Here is a 10843-nt window from a genome sequence, read left to right as displayed (position 1 = left end):
AAATGTTAGTGACCGATACCTCGTAAAAAACTGCATTTCATATATATATATATAATATATTTTTTTATTTAACGACGATCAGCATCTAGGCTAATTACGTCGGGGACTATGCAATTTTAAATTTTTAAATTTAATTTCTTGAAGAGTTTTAAAATTTCGGTTACTACTATTGGATTATCTGAACATAAAGGGTGGATGTTATGAGGGAGGGAATTTCGAATTTTGATGCGTGTGGCATAGGTTTTTGGGCAAGAAAGTAAAATATGGTCGATTGTAAGGGGGGAGTGTTGACATAGAGAGCAGAAAGGAACTGGAGATTTTGAGATTAAATGAGAATGAGAGAAAAAGGTATGGCCGATTATATATATATATAGTTAGTTAGTTAGTTAGTTTTAGTTAACGACGATCAGCATCTAGGCTAATTACGTCGGGGACTGGGCAATTTTAAATTTTTAAATTTAATTTTTTGAATATATATATATATGCTGACCGTCGTTAACTAAAACTAACTAACTATATATCGGAGAAGAAAATATCAAGAAAAATCGGATGTTGACTAATTTCAGTACGTTCATAATAATTAAAACTGTGTGATACATATATTTATCAACAATTTAAGTTCGTTGTACTATTTATGTTAGCGGCAAAATCACCACGTTATATTCTCATCTGGCACTTTCAGAAGATTAAATGAAAAACACAAGGTTTAGTGAAGCATCCCTCCGGGCAGAGTACATCGATTAAAGGTTTTTCAAGAATTTAGAATTTTTTATTAGAGAAAACCAGCAGCATCATTGCATTGTTCACAAGATTTCATCTACAAGTAGATTATATGTGACAGCGCTTATTAACAATACTTACAAATCTTTTATCAGGAGCCGAAGTCAAATGATATCGCAAGTTCAAGTCTCTTTTGATTTGGTTCCGTTTTGAAATGCATGATCATAACGATTCCAAAATTGTGCACGCACCTTCTTTGGCCAGCAGATTCCTGGCCAAGTCGTTTTGAATTGGGGCATTTTCGGTAGAAGGAATATGAGGCTGAGGCTCGCATATTGCTGAGATTGTGCAATTTTCCCAGCGTTTGCGGCGGATGAAATTCATTCACTGTCGATTTACTTCCTTACAATGGTGAAGGAAAACTCGGACCGGATTCAGGGAAACACTTGTAGCAGACCTGGCGGGCAAATTACTTACAACTACAGAGAACTCCGATGCACAATCGTAATAGCATCGGAAGTCTCATACGCCCTTTTACCGAAAAATGCGTTTAATTGAGAATTATGTGGCGAGTGCCGATGTATGCGCGCCGTTGTCTTTTACCGCGAGCAACTATTCTAACTTCTCTGATATCAAATTGCCTACCCGGCGCAATGAAGGAGCTTTTATTCCGCAGATTCGTGCCTCAACAGTCTGAGAGTGGCATGAGCGGAGGAAGCAATGCGCGTCGTCAGTTTTTACCACGATTAACTATTTCAACTCCTCAGAGAGCGAATTATATTGTCTTCATATCGAAAGAACTTTTGAACGCTCGATCAAAATCGAAGAATATGAGGATTTGGAGCCGTAGTCATAATTCTTCCTTATTATCACCTATTTTCCTTTAGGAGGCTCAGATATGCAAAATTTAATAAAATGAAACTAAGCATCGGGACTCAAGTCTCAAACTTGGCAAAGACGAAGGGCGATAAATTTAAAAATAAAAATCAGTGAAAAAAGGTAGACAAAGTGGAATTCATTGTCATCAGGGGAAACAGACCGAACGAATGAGCCGCATTTTACACAATTGTGGTTGAACGACGCCATTATTTGGACTACGTTTTGCAATTAAGAACTATATAAATTTCGGCCCGGTTTAAAAACAACGTATGTGCCCTTAGTTTCACCATGCACATAAGTGTTTTTTCAGATGAGTTAAAATTTATAGCTCCGAATTGCAAAATGCAGTCCATTTCGTGTGAGTTATTTCATGAACCTTCGGCGTTAATGTGAACGTTATTAATATTGTTAGTGTTGTTGAATTATCGAAAACCTTACCAAATGTGATTGCATTAAATTGTGTGAAACCCTGATGATGATCACCCGGTCGAAAAGCTTAAGAAGTTAAATAAACAATCAATTATTATACAACGCCTTGGTTCAAAGCATAACTCACACTAAGCCACATAGACTCGAGAAAAGAATCCCGATCACTGATTGGCTCGGCTGAGATGATGTCTCTACCTCATTGGAATTGTTCGATCAATCGTGTTAATTTTTGCGGGCATCTTTTTGTGCTCTCTGATGTTGTGGATCATTTTTGAGGTCAGCGCTCGCAAAGTGGACTTGCCCGGCGCACGGTGGATCGAGTCGATCGGAAAGGTCGGACACGACATTTTTAACTAAATTTAGAAATTTTTAGGTACAATTCGTCAAATTTTAAATTTTAAGGGGTGTCTCTGAAAGAAAATTTCACGAGAAAAGCAATGGATTCACTCGTAAAACCTCAACGTTTTGTATGAACGGAGTTATGAGCTTTTGAAGTTTCAACATTATTTTCAACCACCCCCCTTGTCTCGATCCACCGTGCGACGGTGCGGTGCGGTGGGGTGGGGTGCTCTGACGAGCTAAGGAAAAACGCCGTATGATCATTCGAGCGTTCCCAATTTTTTATTGTTAAAATGTGAATTGCTGAGAAAAGTTATGAATACTATTCTTTGAAATTTTCAAGAACTATAGGTGAAATTACGAACACAAATATTTGAAAAATATTCATAAGTTCACCCAGAAATTGTTGTTATATCTAAGGAAAATTGGCAGCGTCCGAAAGCTTTTACGGCGTTTTTCCGTATGACGGCATCCAAAGTGAAAATCGGAAGCTAAGGATCCGTAAACTTCGTGTCACAGAATCGTATTTAGATGGATAAATTGGAAGTATTTTTACCAAACAGAACTATCTGCAGGTGGGAAAGATGGGGCATGCTCGTTAGTAGACGGCCGTAAGAATGAATGGGAATTATAAGGCGCCAAAAAACTAATCAATCTCATTCTGACCTACATTTTTGCACTTTTGCGAACCATTCACGTTTTACATATTGTTTCAGTTGCACACAACATCATGTGTTTTTATCTATTTACTTGTACTTGCATACACTTGCGGTATACTGCCGTGCTACGGAAGAACGCCGTATGAACATTCGAGGGCTCCGAAATTTCCTTTGTTAAAATGTTCATTTACGAGAAAAGTTACGAATATTTCTCCTTGAAATTTTTAGGAGCCTTAGACGAAATTGTGAACGTAATTACCTGAGAAATTGGAAGAGAGATATTCATAAGTTTACCAGGAAATTTGTGTATTGTCAAAGAAAATTTAGTAACGCCTGAAGGTTCATACGGCGTTTTTCCTTAGCACGGCAGTATATCAATAGCGACTTGTACATACTCACTTGCACGGTCTACTCTCAACCTTGGGTAAAGCATCAATCAAAATTTTCAAAAAGAGAACCCAATAAACGAGAAAGTAAAAATGTGAATGATTGAGTAAATACTCTTCGAGTCACAAATTAGAATTCGACGGTGAAACCACCAAACCACGTATCTCGTTTGCGGTGTTTAGAAATCTACGCTCACATTTTATTTTTTTGAAGTAGACCAAATCAATAGCATTCCTTGAAATTTTCACGGAATTTTCTCCGCACGAAGAGGAAAAATCACAGAAATTTTCAAGACTGGATGTTAAGTAGTTTTTCCTTTAAAAAATAAAGTATGACAGGAAGTCTGCGACGTCGCAAACCGAGATACGTGGTTTGGTAGTTTCACCGTCGAATTGCTTTATTCAAATATCTCGGACGTCAAAACAAAGCACTAAATCAGTTGCACGTGTAGAGCAATATCGTGTTTTATTATCGGTGAGGGAAAAATATTTATTGCAAAAAAATCCACAATGTGCAGTGGCAGAGCTTTGCCTCATTAAAAGGAGCGAATCAGACGGACGGTAAGATGGTTCGATTGACGCCATTTTTGTGCCAGAACGATATGCGAGCAGAGGCGGACTGGTAGTCGAAAAGTTAGGAGGAGACCTAAATATAAGTGCCCCTCCTGTCGTTCGGGGGCCCCTATAAGAAGGTCCGGGGGCCCTTCCCCGGTAAATTTTGAAAATTTCACACTTTTTAAAAACGTAGGCATTATTGGAGTTGGATTCTACAGTACTTGAACGTCAAAATAACCCATTCTCGGGATTCATCGGGGGTCCCTTCATCACAAATGTTTTTGGCGACCTTCCATGTCTCTTAGAGACAAATTCTCAAGGAATTCGGGGCCTTTTAATGATTGAAAAGGATAAGAAAATTACAAAATTACGGGAAAAAAACGATGACTCGAAAAAAATTCGCCGCGAGGGCCCTTCGGGACCACCGCGGCAAATTGTTACGGGGCGATCGCCTCCCTGCCCCCATGACCAGTGAGGCACAGGAAAGCCGAAAAACCAAGCGGGGACAAAACTTCAATATTAAACTTCCATCGCCTTGCTAAGGCGCAGGGTTACAACTATTTGAACTCTCCGGAACGCGTGAGGTATCACGCCTCAATTGAAGGCGTTTTCGAATCTTCTGTATTCACATGACAAGATTTTCCAACTTTTCTTGCATTATATTGTAGATTTGAGTTCCTTTCATTATTTCGTTAAATTATTCCTGCTTCTTAATTTTTGATTATTCTGCAAAAATTATCTTTTTCCGAAGTACAATCCTGGCTTTAGCGCCCGTAAACTGCGGCCTTAACGGTTGAAACTACAGTGGCGGCACAGGAAAGCTGAAAAACCAAACGGGGACGCTACTTCAATATTAAACTTCCATCGCCTTGCTAAGGCGCAGGGATACAACTATTTGAACTCTCCGGAACGCGTGAGGTATCACACTCCAATTGAAAGCGATTTCCAATCATCCGCATTTACATGACGAGATATACCAAATTATTTTGCATTATATTGTCGATTTAAGTTACTTCATTATTTAGTTAAATTACACCTGCTCCTGAATATTTAATTATTCTGCAAACATTATCCATTTTGGAAGTACAACCCTGGCTTTAGCGCCCTTAAACTACGTTAGTTTTTTGCATTTCATTGTAGATTTGAGTTCCTTTTGTTATTTAGTCAAATCATTCTTGCGTCTTAATTTTTAATTATTATGCAATAATTATCTTTTTGCGAAATACAATCCTGGCTTTAGCGCCCGTAAACTACGGCCTTAACGGTTGAAACTACAGTAGCGGCACAGGAGAGCCAAAAAAACAAGCGGGGACGCTGCTTTATTATTTAACTTCCATCACCTTGCTAAGGCGCAGGGATACAACTATTTGAACTCTCCGAAACGCGCGAGGTATCACGCCTCAATTGAAGGCGTTTTCGAATCTTCTGTATTTACATGACGAGATATTTCAAATATTTTGGCATTATACTGTCGATTTGAGTACCTTTTATTATTTAGTTAAATCACTCCTTCTAATCAATTTTTAATTATTATGAAAAGATTATCGTTTTGCGAAATACGATCCTGGCTTTCGCTCCCTTTAACTACGGCCCGAACGGTCGAAACTACAGTAGCGGCACAGGAAAGCCAAAAAAACAAGCGGGGACGCTGCTTTAATATTTAACTTCCATCACCTTGCTAAGGCGCAGGGATACAACTATCTGAACTCTCCGGAACGCGTGCGGTATCACGCCTCAATTGAAGGCGTTTTCGAATCTTCTGTATTTACATGACGAGACATTCCAAATATTTTGGCATTATACCGTCGATTTGAGTTCCTTTTATTATTTAGTTAAATCACTCCTTCTAATTAATTTTTAATTATTATGAAAAGATTATCGTTTTGCGAAATACGATCCTGGCTTTAGCGCCCTTAAACTACGGCCTTAACGGTCAAAACTGCAGTAGCGGCACACAGGGGCGGACTGGTTATCGAAAAGTTAGGAGGAGACCTAAATGTAAGGGCCCCTCCTGTCGTTCGGGGGCCCCTCTAAGAAGGTCCGGGGGCCCTCCCCCGGTAAATTTTGAAAATTTCACACTTTTTAAAAACGTAGGCATTATTGGAGTTGGATTCTACAGTACTTGAACGTCAAAATAACCCATTCTCAGGATTCATCGGGGGTCCCTTCATCACAAATGTTTTTGGCGACCTTCCATGTCTCTTAGAGACAAATTTTCAAGGAATTCGGGGCCTTTTAATGATTGAAAAGGATAAGAAAATTACAAAATTACGGGGAAAAAAACGATGACTCGAAAAAAATTCGCCGCGAGGGCCCTTCGGGACCACCGCGGCAAATTGTTACGGGGCGATCGCCTCCCTGCCCCCATGACCAGTATGCGAGATCTCGCATCGATTGGTTCCATTTTTTCAGCTACTCGTCATTTTTATCAAATTTTGAAATCGCAATTCTGTTGTCATGAGACTGAAGAATTTATGCACCAAATTTGACAAAGCAACGTAAATAACGTAAGCAACGTAAGCAACGTAATAAAGGCAGGGTTTTTTAGAGGAAAAATATCGTATTCGATACTGATATCGGAACTGCACTCGAATGCGATATTTTTCCTTTAAAAAACCCTGCTTTTATTACGATGCATTGCTTTGTCAAATTTGGTACATGAATCTTCAGTCTCATGACTTCAGAATTGCGATCTCAAAATTCGATAAAAATGACGAGTAGCTGGAAAAAAGAACCAATCGATGCGAGATATCGCTTGTCGTTTAGACCAAAAATAAAGCGTCCATCGCATTACCTCAAGACCGAATGTCTGTCCATTCCATGCATACTTACACCATCCTCAGTATTCGAGACTTGCAACGAGCGAACTTTTATAGGACTGGTTTTTATGAAGTGAGTCATAAGTGAAATACGTACTGCGTTACCGTTATCATGAAAATGGCTACGCCTCAAATAGGTCATCTAAAATTGTTCGTAGAAAAAATTCATAAACGGAATAGTTGCAACCGTTTTTGGATTAACTAAATCAACCCAAGAAAGATCGACTTTGCAACATTCCAAAATTACAAACTGGAGGCAATTTAAGAGTTAGAGTTAGTCATGATGCTTGAAAAGCTCATCGGAAACTAATAAACTTTTTTAAACACGTAATAATGTTGAAATCTCAAACTGAATTTAATCATTTAATAATTAAACAAACAGAAATCTACATACTTTGTTGCTCTACAAACGTACTTCAATTTTGTCTTAAACACCGAATTTTAGCCCATTGGAGGCTCTTACAAGCAATATTTGCGAACGAATTCTTCCATTTTCTGAAGTTTCTAACTGTCGCTGTATGTTGAAACATATCCGTCAAAATCTCTCCCAGAAAAGTCAGGAAACTCAAAAACAGACCAACTGCAAGAGCAATGAAAGCCGATTGTAGATCATTTATATCGTATGCGCGAGGCTCCCGCGTATGATTAGTCGTGGCAATTATCTCAAATATATGATTTGTTTCTTCAATTGATATTAGTTCCGACAAGATTTTCCAAGCAAGCCCCGACTCGAAAAACTGACCGATTATTTGGTTGATTTTATCAAAAAAGAACCAATTTTTCGGGAATATAAGCATCAACGGATACGTCATCAAGCACTCCTTCATCAGATGGTACTCAAAAATCTCACCGTCATCCGAAGATGAAAATTTCATGCGAACGATCGTCTTAGGGGTGGAGAAGAACGGTATGATACATAAAAACGCGTCTTTTTCTGCTAATAAACGAATATGTTTCATCATATTTTTGATCATTTTTCCGTGTTTTGATTTATGCATCGGAATCAAATCATAAAAAGTAGAGGAATTGGTCGCGTTCGGAAATGAAATATTCGTTAAGTCATTCAAAAAATAGCTATAAAATGCCATACTGTCGACAAACTTAGCATTCATTGTCTCAGACTGGTTCAACTCGTCAATAAAAATCGACATATCGGTATCGATGATAGCGGGAGTTTGAATGTATCGATCGGACAGCTCTAAAGTCTCCAAGGAATCTATTTCTGGGTACATTACTCTATCACTAAGGAGTGTTGTCATGCCACTAAGGAAAACCGTGGAAAGGATGATTGTGGCGAAACTGAAGATTCCAAAGAGGATCTTTCCTGTTATCAGACGACCAAGATGCAGAGATGGTGGACTCCCGCACATAAAGTACGCGTAGACGATCAACAGAGAAGAAGTGTTTCTGTAATAATCTATTTCTGCGTCCGTGTAGAGAACCTGGAATGATTCACTTTGCGAATATTGGTAAACATATTGGACGAAAACAAAAACGATGATCGTGAGGAAAGTCAATACCCAAACAGCCGGTGGAAAACTTTCGAAAATAACCAGACCTTGCGACATAAAAGGGCTATGTGGGGTTGCAATGCATAAGCTACTTGCGTGAACACTGACTGAAAAATCAAATTTTGAGTGATCTGATTTCTTAGAGACGATCCCGGTGTTCGGCGCCAAGATATCGATCCCATATCTCAAGCTGTCTTCAATTATAGACTCATGTTTAGAGGATGTAATTTTCAATGTACAGTTTGCAGCAAGTTCGAAGTAATCAAAAACTTGCATGTAAAAACCACCGATGTTACTCCACAATGGACGGTTAGATAGGCTCAAATCAGAATCACTAAGCAAAATATTGGATACCCTGAACATTTTTCCATTCAAATTTTTCCAAGAAAAGTCGAAAAAAGTCTCATGGGTATCATTCTGGTATGAGATGAGGTTTCCGGTAAACGCGTCATATTTTTCGCAGCTGCCAGGGTGGCAAATGACTGTATTCCGGCCTTTGAAAAAACGCCAAAAGAATTTAAAGCAAAATATCAGGCTCCCGGAATCACTTTCTTTAAGAGTATCATCTGCGAAATATTTCGGCTCGATCATTCTAGTGTTGGGCTGGACATTTTTCAACACGAAAATGAGATGGTTTTTGCAATTCCAAATTTTGTTGAAGGACAAACCGCGAGTTGCGTTGAAAACTCCATCGCTCAAAACTGACGTGTCTTCTAGTTCGGATGATGTGATGCTTACCACTTTACTGCACGCTTTCCGGTTTCCTGGCCAGAGGTGATGCCCATCAACTTTGATACAGTAACGAGGTAAGGTTTCCTTCAACTGGCGTCCAGGGTGCGATTTATTATTTTCAAGACCGGGTTTGATCTCTTTGTTTATTCCCGTCAAATCTGCTTGTGAAATCGTGAAGAAAATCAAGTTGAATAATTCTTGGAAGTCTTCAAGGATGAAGATCATATTTTTTGGACCGTCAGTAATTACTGAACTACTCATCTTGGTGTGATCAGATATTAGGATAGTTTGAATCGAAGTCGTGTGTAATCCCTCAATGAGATGTAACGATGGGCGATGAGAATCAATGTCCACTACGTAAAAAAGCTTTAGCTCAGTTCTCTTCACTATGTTCTGACACATGTTGAATGCAAGTGATGTAAACCGTCCCGAGTTATCCATAACGGAGAAGCTGTTCATATCGGCATCATCACGGGCACCTATTACTATGAGCGCAGTAAATAATAAAATGAAATCTGGCCATTGATACATTACTGATCGGATATTCACAATTCTCTCACATAAAATGCTTTTTGCAATTGTTTTTATTAAAAATTGAACGAACCTTAAAATCAAATTTGAAATTGTTTGGAGGCTGAAAAGTAAATTGAAATACAAGTGTGATGTCCAAACATTAGAAAGAATTGAAACAAACGACCCCAACTGATTCTATTGTCGAAAAAACACTGTACAGTGTAGATTTTCTCTTCAAAATGTACGATTTGCACATGGAATAAGGGGTCAAACACAGAGAGAGAACAAAATAATCAATTTCACTTACTTTTAACCCTTTGTATACCAAGTATATAACATGCGTTCACTGAATCCAAACCTGATTTGAGCTATGAAAGAGTAAAGCGATAAATGCGGAAACTTCTATACTGTTCACTTATACTCCATCACATCATGTTTCTGAACATTTGGTTAGAGAGGTTTCGCGACGTGAATTTACGACATTCTTTTTTCCTTGTTTGTCCGTAAACTATGTATACAGAACTGGGCAAAAGAATATCAATATAATGTAAGTTTGCCTTTTTGTCTGTCGTGGAATTACTGATGAGTGGTAAACATCCGTATTGTCAAGGGTAGAAATATTATTATGGAGTAATTTTCCCGTTTTGAAACTATGTTTACTTCCAGGTGAATTCAAGGGCAGTTTTTTGTGATTTAATTTATCCAGTCTTGATTGATCTATCTTACCTATGAAGGAGAAGGTAAGGTAAGTGTAAAAAATGGGACGGATGTAAGAAACGCGCTAGGTAGTTCGAGCGCCATATTTTAAGGGTCCTCCGTAAATTCCGTAAGATAATTAGGAATGCGTACTTATGTACGCGTGCGTGATGGAAGGTTTCTGGCTCAAAAGATTGGATCCAGAGCTAGAGATTTTAATTTAAAATTAGTTACCAGCGTGACTGTTATTCATTTGCACGGTCATGTCAACAGGGTGACGGGAGAGATGCTGCCAAAAGAGGGCCTTGATTGGGTTCCTCCTGGGAGGAGACGAAGGGGACGCCCAGTGAATGGGCGGCGCACAGTGGTTCGTGTCAATAGGAGAGGTCGGGCAAAATTTGGAAACTATAAACGCTTATAGCTCTGTTTATACGGAACTATGAAGTTCTAAAAGCCGCTCCATTAGTTTTCCCGTGAAATTTTCTTCTAGATGCACCCCTTGAAGTTTAAAATGTGACGAAGTAAACAAAAAAATGTGTAGTTTCATTCAAAAATTTCATGACCGACCTCTCTCATTGACTCGATCCACTGTACGGCGTCAGGAG

Source organism: Bemisia tabaci, chromosome 10, assembly GCF_918797505.1.
Source record: "Bemisia tabaci chromosome 10, PGI_BMITA_v3".
Taxonomy (NCBI): domain Eukaryota; kingdom Metazoa; phylum Arthropoda; class Insecta; order Hemiptera; family Aleyrodidae; genus Bemisia; species Bemisia tabaci.
The sequence above is the reverse complement of the archived record's forward strand: the minus strand, read 5'-3'. Positions refer to the sequence as shown.